Raw genomic sequence first — 15,526 nt, forward strand, 5'->3', positions numbered from 1 at the left:
TAATTGCATTTCCATTATTTATTTTTTTGTTACTTGCATATCCAATATATTTTAAATATTTCTTACATTTCCATTTTTTTGTTAAATAGATTATTCAAGCACAGATGTTGTTCGGTACAACTGGGGGTGGCAAAAAAATTTTCAACCATCATGAATATTGGGAGGTGGTGAAATATTGCAAGCGTTTCATAATTATTCTCACGGGTCCCGAGGTTATGTTAAACGAGGCGCCACTTCGTGATTCAATGACATCGGATTCACCTATCGATTCCCCTATGAGTCAAGACTCACCCATCGAAAAGAAGCCGAGGCCCATTGGCCGAAAGGCTGCGAAGGCAAAGAAAGCGGGTAATTCGAGCAATAATAATTCAAAGTTTTTGGAGGAAATTGCAAGGCAGAACACCATACGAATTGAAATGGAGCAGAAACGCCAAGGTAACGAGATGAAGATTCAAGCCGAATATGCACGAGAAAGGGAGTATTTGAGCAAAAAAGATGAGTACAAGACGGATCGGGAAACCATAGCGATGGATACAAGCCATATGTCTCCTGGAACAAAACAATTTTGGAAGCTAGAACGAAGGGATGTTATGAGAAGAAGACTTTTCCAGGATGATGAGCCTAGCAACACGGATTGGTTAAATGATGAAAACCATTAAATTAGTTGGCATACCTTTTATGTATTTGTATTTTTCATGTTTTCTATTAAAGTTGTTGTAATTCATGTATTTTATTTTAGTAGTAGTAATTCTTAATGACTTGTATTGGATTTCTTTATATAATAATTCAAATACCTTTTGAATTTTGAAATTCATCCGAAATTTGAACTCAAAAATCTTATCCGGAAATTTTATCAAATTATGAATAGTCTTGACACGTAGGAACCTGGAAATCTTATCTGAAAATATTATCCAAATTAATTATTGAGGTAAAAAAATTTGTGAAAAAAATAAAAAAATGAATAGTAATTGCCCTTAGCCATGGCAATGGATGGAAACACAAAATACTATTTGCAAGGGCAACTACTATTCATGTGAATAGTAGCTGCCCTAGTCCCTCCCTTGCCATGGCAAAGGGCAAATACTATTCATTTTTATTTATTTATTTTTTCACAAATTTGTTTACCTAAACAATTAATTTGGATAGTATTTTCAGATAAGATTTTTGGGTTTGTATGTGTCAATATTTATTATAAAATTCATATCTCAATCGGATAAAATTTTCGGATAAGATGATAAATAAAAATACAATTTAAAAGTGAATAAAATGTTGAGTAAAAAGTGAATAGTAGTAGAAGTAGAAGAAAATGCATGAGGATTTAGTGTTGAGAGTGAAGAGTATTGGTAGGTATTTATAGAAAAAAATTACAGAATTTTTTGGTTTTTTTTTTTTTTTTAAATCAAATTTTTTTCATAATTTTATATCAAAAAAAGCTCACCATTGGATTGGAGGAGGGTAGGCGATCGGAGTGCCCAGACGACGACAGTTGTCTTCTAGCTGTTGGTGGAGCACACGCGACATCAACCCCTCGAGCTCGAACTCGGGCAAGAGCTACCTTTGTGCCAGCCCATCTTCGTGGGTTCCGCCTCTCGCCAGGCAAAAGTGGCCCGCTAGAACTGGCTTTTTGGCTTGGACTCCCCCCAGCTCCGGGCTTGGGCTCCTCGGTGGAGTTGCTCTAAAGCCCGTAGTCCAAGAACACAAGTCAATTCCAACTCTGAAGGTTGCGACAAGCAGCTGAAGGAAGCATGAGGTGTTACCCTACTCAAGCAGGGCGTGTAGCCTAAACAAGCAGGAGGCGGCAAGTTTCTGTAGCATAAATATGACATTGCAATTCGATCCTTAAATGTTCTCCAAATTGCACAAGAGCCCTAAAACAACTCCCCCAACCTTTTACTATTTTCAAAACTCCCATAAGGTAATAACCATGTGAGCTCAGAGTCAACTAAACCACAAGGCTTAAGGTGATAGATTCGGGGGCTGCTATATTATTAAACCATTTCAGACCTTAATTAGTATTCCTCTCTGACTTGGAGTCAATAATTATATATACTTTACTCGATGAAATAAGAAAATACAAATAAAGGCTATATTCTTACTCTCTAGCTTTGGTTTAGGTGGTCATTTGTCCCCAAAAACCCAAAATTCGATCATATTGAACTGCCATTTCGGTTTGGCATGGCAATTAAATAATAATAATAATATTATTATTATTATTATTTTTTGGTCAACAATCGGAAGATAATAATAATTATTATTACTATTAATATTTTATCAACCTGATAAGAATAGAAAACCTTGTTAAAAAATGGGGTTGTTAAACAATATAATTTTTTTATTATAGAAATAATTAATCTTTTAGTGCATGTGTACGTCACTGTCTTAGTGAAATTTGGGGTTTTTTGCTCTTATTGGAAATTGAAATGTTAATAGGTTGTTATTACATTGATTTGGATTAAATTGAAATAGAAATATGAAAAATTGCATGAGAAATTTGTATTTCAAATCTCAAAAATCCAAATTTGGAGTCAAGTTACTTAAGCCATAAGTTATTCAATCATTCAATCTATTAAGTTCTTTATCGCTAATAGTTGCATGCTTGCAATTTATACACGTCAGGTTACTTAAGTCATAAATTATTCAATCATTCAATCTACTAAGTTCTTTGCTGCTAATAGTTGCATGCTCGCAATTTATATAATCTCTTAACGTATTAATAAACAGTTGATAAATATGTACACCTAATATATACCTTCTATTTATACCAAACAGCGTGTCGCAATTTATACAGTCTCTTAATCTATTGATTAACAGTTGATAAATCTGTACACCTAATATATACCATGTATACCAAAAAGCGGAACATATTTATTATTTTTCTAATGAACAGGATATGATTACTTATTCGGACAAAATTTGTCAGATGCAGTTTCGACCATAGAATGCTGATATTAAAATTCCACAGTTTCCACGAATCTCAAACGCACCCACTTCAATTCTAAGTGTTAAACTTTAGTCTAGCTTATAGATATGTGAGAGATTGATGGTCTCCAATCAACTTCAAGCCTTGTAGGAAGAGGGAGAACTCAGTCAACAGTCCAGAACAAAAATTTTTAAATGGAAATGCTCTGAGAGGGAGAGAGTCACGGATTCCATGAAGTAAATTACCAAAACTTAACGTGGTGAATGACGGATGCCAAAAGCCCAATTCATGCATCTCCTTGTAGTAACCTATATGCTTTTGACAACTTTGCAGAGAGAGAAGGTTTGATTCATAGCATTTTATGTGGTCAACACAACATGTGACAGTATATTTTCTAACAAAAGAATAGTACCCAGATTGTACTTGACGAATATTTCTCTACCATTTTGGTTGACAAAATGTTCTGTCTAGCATCTGAAAAGCTAGTCGCTTCACATGCAAATACGTACAATTTGCATCCACGATGAAGCAAATTGCTTGCATTGTCATTGTGCATATAGTCATCTAAGAGTTTTAGACTAATAGATAGTCAGAGTCTTTGGGTTGACCAATTCCTTTTTGAATTTATTATCCATAAAAATGAATGCAAATCCCGTGCGTGTGAGTTCACATTACGAACCCTAAACAGAAACCATATCTATATATATATATATATATATATGTATGTCCTGCGTCATAACAAGATATATGACTAACAAGCAAACAAACAAAAGAATTGAAGAAGAAATAGCACTGGGATTGTGAAGAGAGAAGTAAGCGATGTCTATTGAAGCTTTGGCGATGGCGGGCGCAGACTACATGGAATGCGGTATCAACTTCGAAGAGTGGGAGTCGAACGATGGCCTGAAAGATCCACCACCTTATCTATTAGCTGATGAGCAGAGTTTTGATGTTGATCAGTTCCTCAGAACAAAGAGTCGTGCTGATGATATGTTGGCGTTTGATAGTGATTACACAAAGCGAAAGCTTCTTGAATGGGCTAAATCTGTGTTTCAATGTCTAACATTGTAACCAATCTCCACTTCCAATTGTAAATGTATTTATTAACATTTAAATTCATTCATTTTTTTCCGGGGGTGGGGGAAGAAAGAAAAAAAAATGCTGATTTTTCCAAGAGACAGATCAAAAGCCATGTAAATATAGTTTGCCAATTTGATAGGCATTGATTTAAATTCATGTAAGAATACAAGTTGTCCAGAGCATGAATCTCAAAATCTTGTTCGATTTATACACACATAACAGTATGGCACAGATAGGCTTTCTCAATCTCAAGTCTCAAGCCCTAGCCTCAACCCGATCTTGACTTGTGTTAGAATACCCTTGCCATCGATTAAAGAAGTAAAAGTTAATAAATTAATACCATTAGCATTCTGAATTAACTAGAGAATGCTAATAAATATGCAAGCAACATTAGACACAAAAGGAATCATGAACCGCTATATATATGCTTTTTCTCGATACGACGTTCATACTTTATTTAACATATGAATTTGCATAACATGTTATGTGCCAATAACATATCGACATGGTGTTGAATAAAAACAAAAAACCAAAAAAAGCTTATCTATATCTTTGCTCTTGAATGAAAAAGGAAGGGCAGAATTTCTCTCATACAGTTGTCAAGAACGATCCAATTCCAATTCAAGGCAAACGATCTCCCATGATTCTCTTCTTGTCTTCCTCTACAGGGACAGGGTTCTAACTTAATTTGATATGCATAACTTTTTGCTACCAAGCTTAATTGCATGATAGCTTTCATCTGTAAATCCCTTTTGCAAAATGTCAACAGCTATATATATATATGACAGGGAATACTCGTTCTGTGTATAAAAGTTAAATTATTAATAATAAAATTTCTGGACATACCAAATTAGTTACCAATGCTGCTTGACAAACATGACCCATGTAATTATCCCAGCCTTATCATATACATACTGTGAGAGAACTCAGTGGGCATTATGCATGACCAGATTGAATATATAGAATTTTGAATTTTGAATATTTCTGGCTAACTATGTATCATGACAAAAATAGCTCTTCTTTCTGTTTTGTGTTTCGTACTTTAGTTTCACACCTTTGACTGAAATAATAATATCGTTCTGTCGATTGAATGTACATGGTGACAGTGAGAGGGTTTCTGTTGATTGCTAAACGCTAATGCTGGGTTGTGCACAAGTGCAGGTATTTTTGGGTATAACTGGAATCAAAATAAGCACTTATTTGGAATGGGGGTTTTGGGAATTATTCAAATAAAATCAAGTCAAATGTCATGCAAATCATGACAGACTTAATCATGTCTTTCGTCGCTGGTATGATTTTACTGGTAATCTTGACCTTGTCAGGTTTCTCAAAACCGTTCAAGATGAAGGATTATGCTATTCTTCGAATCAGTCCATACGTTTGTGCTGAATGGAACAATGGAAGACTTCCTGTTTGGCTGCATAATCTGCCCAGATGTGAGATTCAAACTGCTAATGATGTTTACATGAATGGGATGAAGAATTTTACCACCTTGACTGTTGATATGATGAAAAAAGAGAAACTTTTTCCATCCCAAGGTGGCCCAATTATTATTGCTCTGATTGAGAATGAATATGGCAATGTGCAATCATACTATGGAGATGATGGCAAAGCATATATGAACGGGTGCTCAAATTTTGCCGATCTCTTGACATTATTGGAGTATCATGGAATTATGTGCCGACAAAGTGATGCTCCCCAACCAATGATAAACACATGCAATGGCTGGTACTGTGATAATTTCAAACCAAATAATGACAACAGCCTTAAAATGTGGACTGAGAATTGGACCGGCTGGTTCAAGAGCTGGGATGATAAAGACCACTTAGGACTGCTGAGGATCTTGCCTTCTCTGTTGCAAGGTTCTTCCAAACTGGAGGCACTTTCCCGAACTATAACATGTATCATGGTCGAACAGCAGCTGCATACGTTACCACAACTTATGATTATGATGCTCCTCTTGATGAATATGGTAACTTGAATCAACCAAAATGGGTCACTTGAAGCAACTTCATGACATTCTGAAATCCATGGAGTATACTCACACCCATGGCAATATTACCACCATCGATGTTGGAAACTCTGTTTCAGCCGCTATGTATGCAACAAATGATTAAGCAAGCTACTTTTTTGGCAATGCAAATTCCACCACTGGTCATACAATCACTTTCCAAGGAAACAAATACATTCCTGCTTGGTCTGTTAGCATTCTTCCTGATTGCAAAACTGAATGATATAAGTTATAACACTGCAAAGGTGAACACCCAAACATCAGTTAAGGTGAAAATGGTGAACAAGGCTGAGGATGAACCTGAATCTCTTGGCTGACTGTGGAGGCCTGAAAGCATTGATGACACAAGACTTCATGGAAGGAGAGAAGTTACTGCAAATAAACTTCATGGTATCAGAGCGTGTTAGCCCACGTGTGAAAGTTCAAAGGCCATACGTGCTCCACGTCACCCAATATGTGTTGTCCACGTGTTAGGCTTGAAAATTCGCCACATGTGCGGGGGCGTGTGAGAATGTGTGAAGGTAAAAAGTCCCACATTGGAAAGTTGATAACCTAACAAAGGCTTACAAGGAGTTGGGCTACCCCCCCATTACCAATTGATTTTGAAGTGAAACCTCAACTTCCTTCAACTATATTGTCCACTTTGGTATCAAAAGGATAGAACTCCCCAAAAATATGAAGACATTTGATTTATTAATTATAGAGTGGATTCAAACCACAAAAAACCAGCCCCTTCATCCATAAAAGTGATATAGTATTTTTATTCTTCTACTGATTTATAAGGTTATGGTCCCCATTTACTATGAAATCCTTTGAAAATATACACTATTATTGAGCACGATTTTAAAATTAAACGGACGCACAAATGACGAACCTCTGCCACAAATGATGAATTTGTGCTATATGAACAATAGAAATTCCTACAGAAAAAACTGGCCAGTTTAGTGTGGGTGCACCATGGCATTTGACACAGAGAGCACAATAATTTGTGTATTTTATAATAAAGAGCACAAACAAGAATCATATCTGAAGCCAAATATTCTAGTATAGATGCATTTCTCTCTGGTGTATTCATTACAAGCCATTGGGTTCGCCCAAGTGGTGAGGGAGAGAAGGTTATCATGTTAGACTTAAACATCTAGGATTCAATTCCCTCTAATGCAAGCAATTGAATATTACTTTTCAAGTACTTCGCATTAGTACACGTAGATGCAAAAATGCCTACTAGTCAAGTTTAATTATAATTGCATCATGCTTTTCATCAGTGGATATCTACTGCAAGATGTCCGCATCTAAATACCAAAGAGTAAAGTGTGACCTCATAAGGCTAAGCCTTCATACAAAAGAAGGTTAATGATCAAAGCAAATAGGACCCATGTTCACGAGAACAACATTTCATCTTCAAATAATAGTGTGCCATCAGTTTCCCTCTGTGAATCTGAAGTGTACGGAAACCATTTGATTTTTATGTTCTTCCCGTGATCTCATATAAAGTATACGAAACCGATACACTTCTTTGTGATGATGAGAATTGGGAGCATATATAAACTCATTGTCTGGTAATTGATCAGCTCATTATCGATCAAACCAATTGAAGCTAGCATTTACGAAGCTTTTTCTCTGTCGTATATATATTTTGTTAGAGCCTGCAGACGAATCATGTCAGTTTCATTAGAAGCTTTAGCAATGGCTGGGACAGACTACCGTTCAATTGCTATGACCGCGGAAGAATGGGAGCGCTGTGACTTGGACCTGTCTCCTCCACATTTACTAGCGGAAGATGAAGAAGAAAAAGATGAGAGAAAATTAAGAAAGGGAGAGGAGGAGGAAATTTCCCAGCAATCAGAAGATTATAATGGCCCTTGTTAGGATGATATATCGAATTTCAGCGTGGTTTCGCAACAGATCAGCGAGAAATTATGACAGCTGCCCCAGGGAGTTGCAATCTTGTACTATTTCACATCATACATACATACATACATACTGTTGCTATGCTTCTGTTGTTGATGTCCAAATATCCTTAGTCTTGTACTATATATATGCATGGTTTTAATTCCTGCACTACAACAACTTTTTTATTTATTTTTTTGACATAATCTGATTTCATTAGAAGCCCCAAACTAGAAGCACAAAGAAACAGTACAGTCATAAAGAAACAACAAGACCATTATAACCGATACAGAAGCAACTAGACCTCAAAGGCAAGGCTAGACCGAGCTTCTATACCGGACAAAAGCCATACATTAACTTGGAGGGGAACGTAGGCCATCAGAAACCAAGACACGCTGTAAGGACGGAGGTAGCCTGTTGGCCTAACTTTGCAGATCCACCGCCTTAGCACCAATCGAAGCTGCAACATAAGCAGCTCGATTCTTCTCACGAGGGATCCAACTCCACTCAAGATTGTTGAAAAACGAACTTGCTCTTCTAATCTCCAGGATCAAAGGGAAAATTGTCCAGACACTGCATAGCAACTTAGGGAGTTGCAGTTTGACATTATGAGTTGTGAATTGAACGGTGTACAATATTTACCCAATTGTTCGTAATTTGGTCTGTTAAGTTTTTCTAGTTTAAAAACAAAATATGTACGCCACGTTACATTTGAAATTTCTAAAAGTATGACTGATGAAAATAAGTAGGGTTGATAGAGCAAAACATTAACATCAACTTTGTTAGGCCAATTACAACAACAAAAATTCATAAATTCCTATATATTTTTCATTTTCTAGCGCATTAATTAAACCAACGTGATATTCAAAATTCAATGACTAATATAGTTACAATTTAAAGATGAATAACTTCGAAGTTCCATTAAATTTCAAATAATTCAACATCCTTATCTAGTTCCACATGTAAAATAAAATAAATATAAAAAAAATACGAGTAAATGGTTCAATTTGGTTTAGGCCGATTTGCAAAAGCTCAAAACCGCAACCAAAGCAATCCATTACAGCTTAGTTTGGTCTTAAATCGTGTGACTTTTTTTTCTTCTGTCAAAACCAAACCAAACCAACAGACCATTACGGTTCATATCAGCTGTATTGATGTCCACTCCAACCAAATTGTACCACTATCAAGCCCTTTAGATTACAAGGAACAGTAAGTGTTTTGGTAAGCATTTATAATCATGCTTCCTATTTTTTAGTTAAAATTTAGCTAAAAACACTATAAATCTACTTTAGGAGCTCCCTATAAAATTTCAACTCCAACCATACTCACTACTTTAGAGAGTTATAAAATCCAGCCGCATAAATGACAGCTCCCTATAAATGCTTTAATTTCTCTTTTAATTCAATTTTTGAATAAAATCAAGGCCAAAAAACCATAATTCGCATTAAATACATGATGAAGATAATATTAAAATAGGGAGCTGATTTTCCCACTCCTTTTTTCTCTACTTACACGCCCTTTTCTTTTTTAATATCATTAATCAATTTTATTCTTTTTTGTTCTTTCTCTTTCCTATTCTACCTTTACCTTACATTAATTTATTTTCACTTCACTTTTATATCATTTCTTTTCCTTTTTACTTATTTTCACTTGCCCTCATTTTTCAATATTTTTTTGGCTTATTTTTTGATATACCCCCTGAAAGTATATTTGAGTCTCACTTTGGCCCCTGAAACTCATTTGTCTCACTTACTCCCTTTTTCACACATATATGTCTCACTTTGTCTGGATTCCGGCGAGGCCCTAGCCAACACCATCCCAACTCCTTGTCTTCTTCTGGTTCTTAGCCCAACAGATCAAAATCAAACTAAGAAAATGAACTTCCAAAAAATAAAATCATAAAACCAAACCAAGTAATCAAAAGAATCATATCAAAAACCAACCCACCAAACCAAATCATACCCAACCATTCTTCAGCCACCCAACTTCCTCTACACACCCAACATCAGTTTCACCGCAGCCTCCACCCCAAGTTCAATAGCATCTTTCCAACCACCATCATAGCCACTCCCATCCAATCCCTCACCCCATCACCCCAAACCCACCCAAGATTAATCTCCCCACAGTGATAACTAATCAAAATCAATATATAAAAAAATTGAAAAACAAACCCAAATCACAAAGAGAGAGACGGAGAGATTGGTGGGTATGGAAAAAGAAAGAAAGATAAATGGAGGAAGGGAGGAGGTGGTGGTTGGGGAGGGTGGCGAGGGAGGGCACAGGTTGGGTACAACACAGGAGGGGCTGGGTTTTTTTATATATTTTTGTTTTCTCTTTTTTATTTTGATTTTGAAAATTGAAGGGAAAAAAAGAAGAAATAATATAAAAGTGAAGTAAAAAGAAAATAATGTAGAGTAAGGGTAGCATAAGGAAAGAGAGAGAACAAAAAAAACAAATTAATTAATTAAAAAGTATTAAAAAATAAAAGGAACTATAAGTGGAGAAAATGGGAGTGGGAAAATCAATTCCCTCAAAATAAAGCAACATTAAATTATAGGGAACTAACTAAGAGTCTTTTCTCTCTCATATTTGGGAGCTCCTAGAGGTCTCACTACTTTAGGAGATGGACAAGAAGCATGATTGTAGCTTGTGTTTTTGCAATTTCTCCAAATTTTATCTAAGGAGGTGGTTTAGGGAGTTCCAATGTGGAATGCTCTATTTAACTTTCATGCTACTCTTTCACAATTCCAGATCTTTTTTTTTCGGTTACATAATGTTTCACCTGGTTTCATGTGTTTTGACATTTTCCCACCAACACCAAGAACATGATGAGGACTATACTGGTAAATATGGTCACGGGAATTTCAAAAATTAAAGACCATGAACTGAGTTGTATTGTATATATCAGCGCTGACGGGTGCAAGAAATGAATATGCTTTATGACATATGCAGTGGCAGAAGTTTGTTTCTTTGAGCCTTTCTGAGTAAAAGAGGAAGAGATATTGTGAAAAACGCATGTCCTCTGCTTTTAGCAGCCTAAACAGAAACAAGAGATCTCTTGTTTAGTCACCGTTACAAAAGAGTAAAGGGTGACCTCATAATGCATGAATTTGAAGTGTACGGCTGACGACAGTTCCTCATTTGAATTTTATGTCCTTCCCGTGATCTCTTATAAAGCATATGAAACCGGTACGCTTCTTTGTGATGAGAATTGGGAGCATATATAAACTCATTGTCAGGCAAGTGATCAGCCCATTATCAAACCAATTGAAGCTAGCATTTACGAAGCTTTAGCAAATAGTTATACAAATTCTCTATCGCATATATATCCCGTTAGAGCCTGTAGACGAATCATGTCAGTTTCATTAGAAGCTTTAGCAATGGCTGGCAAAGACTACCTTTTGATTGCTATGACTGTGGAAGAATGGGAGCGTGGCGAGCTGACTCCTCCACATTTACTAGCGGAAGATGAAGAAGAAAAAGATGAGAGAAATTTAGGGGAACAAGTAATGGGAAAAGAAACCAAGAAAGGAAGAGAAGGAGGAAGGTGCATGGATTTCACACCGCTTATTTCTTGCCAGCGCCATTTTGAAGATTATAATGGCCATTAATTAGGTGATATATCGAATTTCAGCCTGGTTTCGCTACGGATCAGCGAGGAAAGTACGACACAAGCTTGCCCCAGGGAGTTGCAATCTTGTGCTATTTGATATCATACATACTGACTGTTGTCTGTTGTTTATGTTCAAATCCTCTAAATCTTGTACTATGCATGGTTTTAATTCCTGCATGCCCAGCAGCTTAGGGAGTTGCAGTTTGATTTTTTTTATTTGGTCCAAAAGGATTATGAGTTGTGAACTTGTGAATTGAAAGCTGTACATAATTTTCTCCGTTAAGTTTTTCTAGTTTAAAAACAAAATATGCACGCAACGTTACTTTCGAAATTAATATGCACGCAACGTAAACTAAAACATGTAAGTGTGACTCTGAAAATATGTAATACTGAGGTTCATAGAGCAAACCATTGAAATATTAACTTTGTTATCCAATTACAACAAAAATTCATAACTTTCTACATATTTTTTATTTTCTAGCACATTAAATCATCCTAAAATTGAATACGTGATGTTTAAAGTTCAATAATTAATATAGTTACAATTCAAAGATGAATAACTTCAAAGTTCTATCAAATTCAAATTTAACATCCTTATCTAATTATCGTTGAATGAGAGAACTGCACTCGTAAAATAAAATAAAAATAAAATTATAAGTAGAAAGTCCGATTTGGTTTAGACCGATTTACAAAAGCTCAAAACCGCAATAGAAGCAAACTAGTTAGATGATTCAATCTTAACCATATGCCTTTTATTTTTGTAAAAGCCAAACAAAACCGGCCAACAGTTCGGATCGGCCAAATTGTGTTCTCCTACCAAATTGTACCACTATCAAGCGCTTTAGATTGAGGAACAGTAAGTGTTCTGGTAGGAGTTACTCTTTTGCAATTCCAGATCTTTTTTTTCGGCTACATAATGTTTCACCTAGTTTCATGGGTTTTGGCATTTTTCCACCAACACCAAGAACACAACGCAACTCAAATAGAGGACTATACTGGTAAATATGGTCACGGGATTTTCAAGATTTTTTTTATAAAAAAAAAAAAAAAAAGAAATGAATATGCTTTATGACATTTCTATCTGAGTAAAAGTGGAAGAGATATTTTGCAATTATACACTTTAAGCATGAAAAACGCTTGTCTTTTCTGCTTTTAGCTGCCTAATCAGAAACAGGAAAAAGTATTGTATAGAAATGTGTATTGTCTATTTCCAAGATTACAAACCTTAGCTCCACCCCAAAAGAGAAGAAGCTTTTAGGTAAATAAATAGTAATTAATGTCGATTGAATTGAAGCTTTCGCAATGGCGGGCATGGATTATGCAGCCGGTAATATGGAGCTTGGTAACAGGCACCGCCGTATCCGGTCGTCAAGGAGCAAAGTTTCGGCATTGGCATTGGTGGGAAAACCTGAATTGCAGCAAAAATAAATCTGTTCGATCTATATATTTTAATTATTTTCTGTTTTGGTGGGTTTTAATCTTAAATTGACGTACAGAAATCCAAATAGCAGTTAGATTAGTGATTGAAAATTGTTGGACAAGCAATATCATCTACAAAGGGATCCCCACTACACTGCTTGCATGCAGAGTAGTGAGGTGAATTTGTTGATGCTCTTTTTCGGAGAAAGGATCAACTTAGAGAGAAGTGGATTGTCTTCAGCAGTGGAGAAGGTAGGTGCCGGAAAAGCATCATCAATCAAATCAAGTCAAAACTCAATAGAGAAGAATTATCCTTGATGGGCTAAAAATCTTTTGGATTAAGGGTTCACTAGCTTTTTTTTTTTTTTTTCCTTTCCAAGATTAAGGGTTCATTAGCTAAATCAACCTCTTTTATTTAAATTGAGAGCTAAATTAAATCAATTAGCTCAAATTAAGTTAGAACAAACCAAATCAATCTGCCCTAAATCAAAAAAATTAGGGCACAATCCCACAAATCAAGAAATTCTAATTTAGGATTCCAAATCAAGACCCGATAATTTCTCTATAGACACTAGACTCTCATTCAAAAGAAAGAACTTTCTTAAGACAATTAAGCTAGGCTTGGCTAACCAGAAACTCTATTCTAAAGAAAACACCAAACACTTAGGCTCGTTTGGTAACGTTTTCGAAGAATATTTTCTGAGAATGAAAACGAGAAAACGAATTTGCATTTTCAGGATTCAAAAATGCATCTAGTATATTAATTGGACAATAGATTCAGAAAATAAAAATAGTGAAAATGTGTCTGATAGGACAATTTGAGAATAATAATATGTGAGTTATTTTTCAAGTATATTTTTTGCTAATTTGTGTCCTAAATTTTTTATATTTAAATTCTGATATTTAAAGGCTAACATTATTACAAACAATGAAAAATGTATAATTTCAGAATAATAATTTATAATTAAAATAATTAAAATATTATAATTTTAGAAAAACCTAGATAATAAAATAATATTATCTTTAGTTTAAATAAATATGAAATTGAATAATATATGATGGTTTTATCTAGGTGTGGTTGCGGTTCGGTAAAATTACTCAAACCGCAAACCGACCGGCTATATTTTTGAAACATTGATGTAGCAAAATAAAATAAAAACCGCGAGTGATTTACAAAAATATAAATTCACAACCTCAATTTCTCAAATATATATAAATTCACAATCTCCTCAACTTCTCAAGCATTCACAACCTAAGAAAATTAAAGTTACAATTCCAAGCATTCTAATTAAAGTTAAACTTCTCAAGCATTCCAATTCCAAATCCTTTAAAGTTATAAACCAAAAGGAAAATGCAAAGCAAAATGAATTAAAGTTACAACAAAAAAGAAAATTCAATTCAAAGTTAATTAAAGTTACAAACTAAAAGGAAAATGCAATGCAAATGTTACAAACTAAAGTTACAAACTCAAGTGTTGGTGGTGAGTGGATTTGAAGAACCTCATTGTGTTGTTTGAGCACCAATGTTATCTACAAATAAAACAACATAGTTTAGTACATTTTATTATAAGAAGAAGCATAAATAACATTAGTATAAATAAACTAATTACTTAATTGTCATATGTTCCATTTCCTTGTAAAATTCAACTTCATCATCCGGTGGCTATATTTTGAGGTTTGCGGTAACCGCAAATTTTGAAAATTAAATACCGCAACCGCAAATGCGGTTCGGTTCTTAATACCGCAAATGCGGTTCGGTTTATCGCGATTGCGGTTTCATTGCGGTAAATTGTTTGATTTTTGCGGTTTTTCGGTTTTTCGGTTTAAAATGCCACCCTTAGTTTTATCATAAAATTAATATACATTGATGTAGCAAAATAAAATAATGATGTGGAACGAAAAAACTGAAAATTGAAAGAAGAAAAAATTTGACCAACCAAAAAAATAAAAAATAAAAAATAAAGCAAACAGACCAATACATTTGGTAGAAAATGAAAACGATAATTTGGTGTTTTTGTACATGAGTTTGAATTTGTTTTCAGAAAACAATTCTAGTGAAAATGAAAAAGACATACCGGACACATTTTTGTAGAAAATGAAAACGGGGCCTTGAAAACGTTACCAAACCGCCTCTTAGAAACTCTTATATTCTTCATCTACCACACCAAAGTTGAAGACCACTCACCACGTGACACTTCTCGTGTCCTCGCTTATTCAAGACCAAGTCTTAACCACCCTTGACCAAACCTCGCCTCAAAGAGATTTGAAGGCTCAATCAGCCAGTTCAAAATCAAGTACGCATTACCCTTGGAGATCGAACCAGAGAAATATGAATAAATCTGTACATGTATTATTGTGTCATTTATTCCGAGAAAGTCGCGTTTACACCTTGCTTGTTCCACCTTTAGATCAATTAAGGTCCAGTTTGGAATTGGTGTCGCTTTTTAAAAAAAGCTTCTTCTGATGTGCTTTGAAAATAATTAGTTGTAAAGTAAAGCAATTCAATGTTTCGTAAACAATAGTTTTAAAGTAGGCTTAAATGTTAAAATGGTCCCTATGTTTTATTACGTTGGCCTATTTTGTCCTTGTGTTTC

At 35.0% G+C, this 15,526-nt stretch overlaps 1 pseudogene; it reads left to right on the forward strand.

Moving 5' to 3' along the window:
* The first annotated feature begins 3,739 nt into the window (after positions 1 to 3,739).
* LOC103333361 (beta-galactosidase 15 pseudogene) lies at positions 3,740 to 6,359 on the forward strand (annotated as a pseudogene).
* The last annotated feature ends 9,167 nt before the right edge of the window (positions 6,360 to 15,526 follow it).

The sequence above is a fragment of the Prunus mume genome, linkage group LG1 (assembly GCF_029339155.1).
Source record: "Prunus mume cultivar Tortuosa linkage group LG1, ASM2933915v1, whole genome shotgun sequence".
Lineage (NCBI taxonomy): Eukaryota > Viridiplantae > Streptophyta > Magnoliopsida > Rosales > Rosaceae > Prunus > Prunus mume.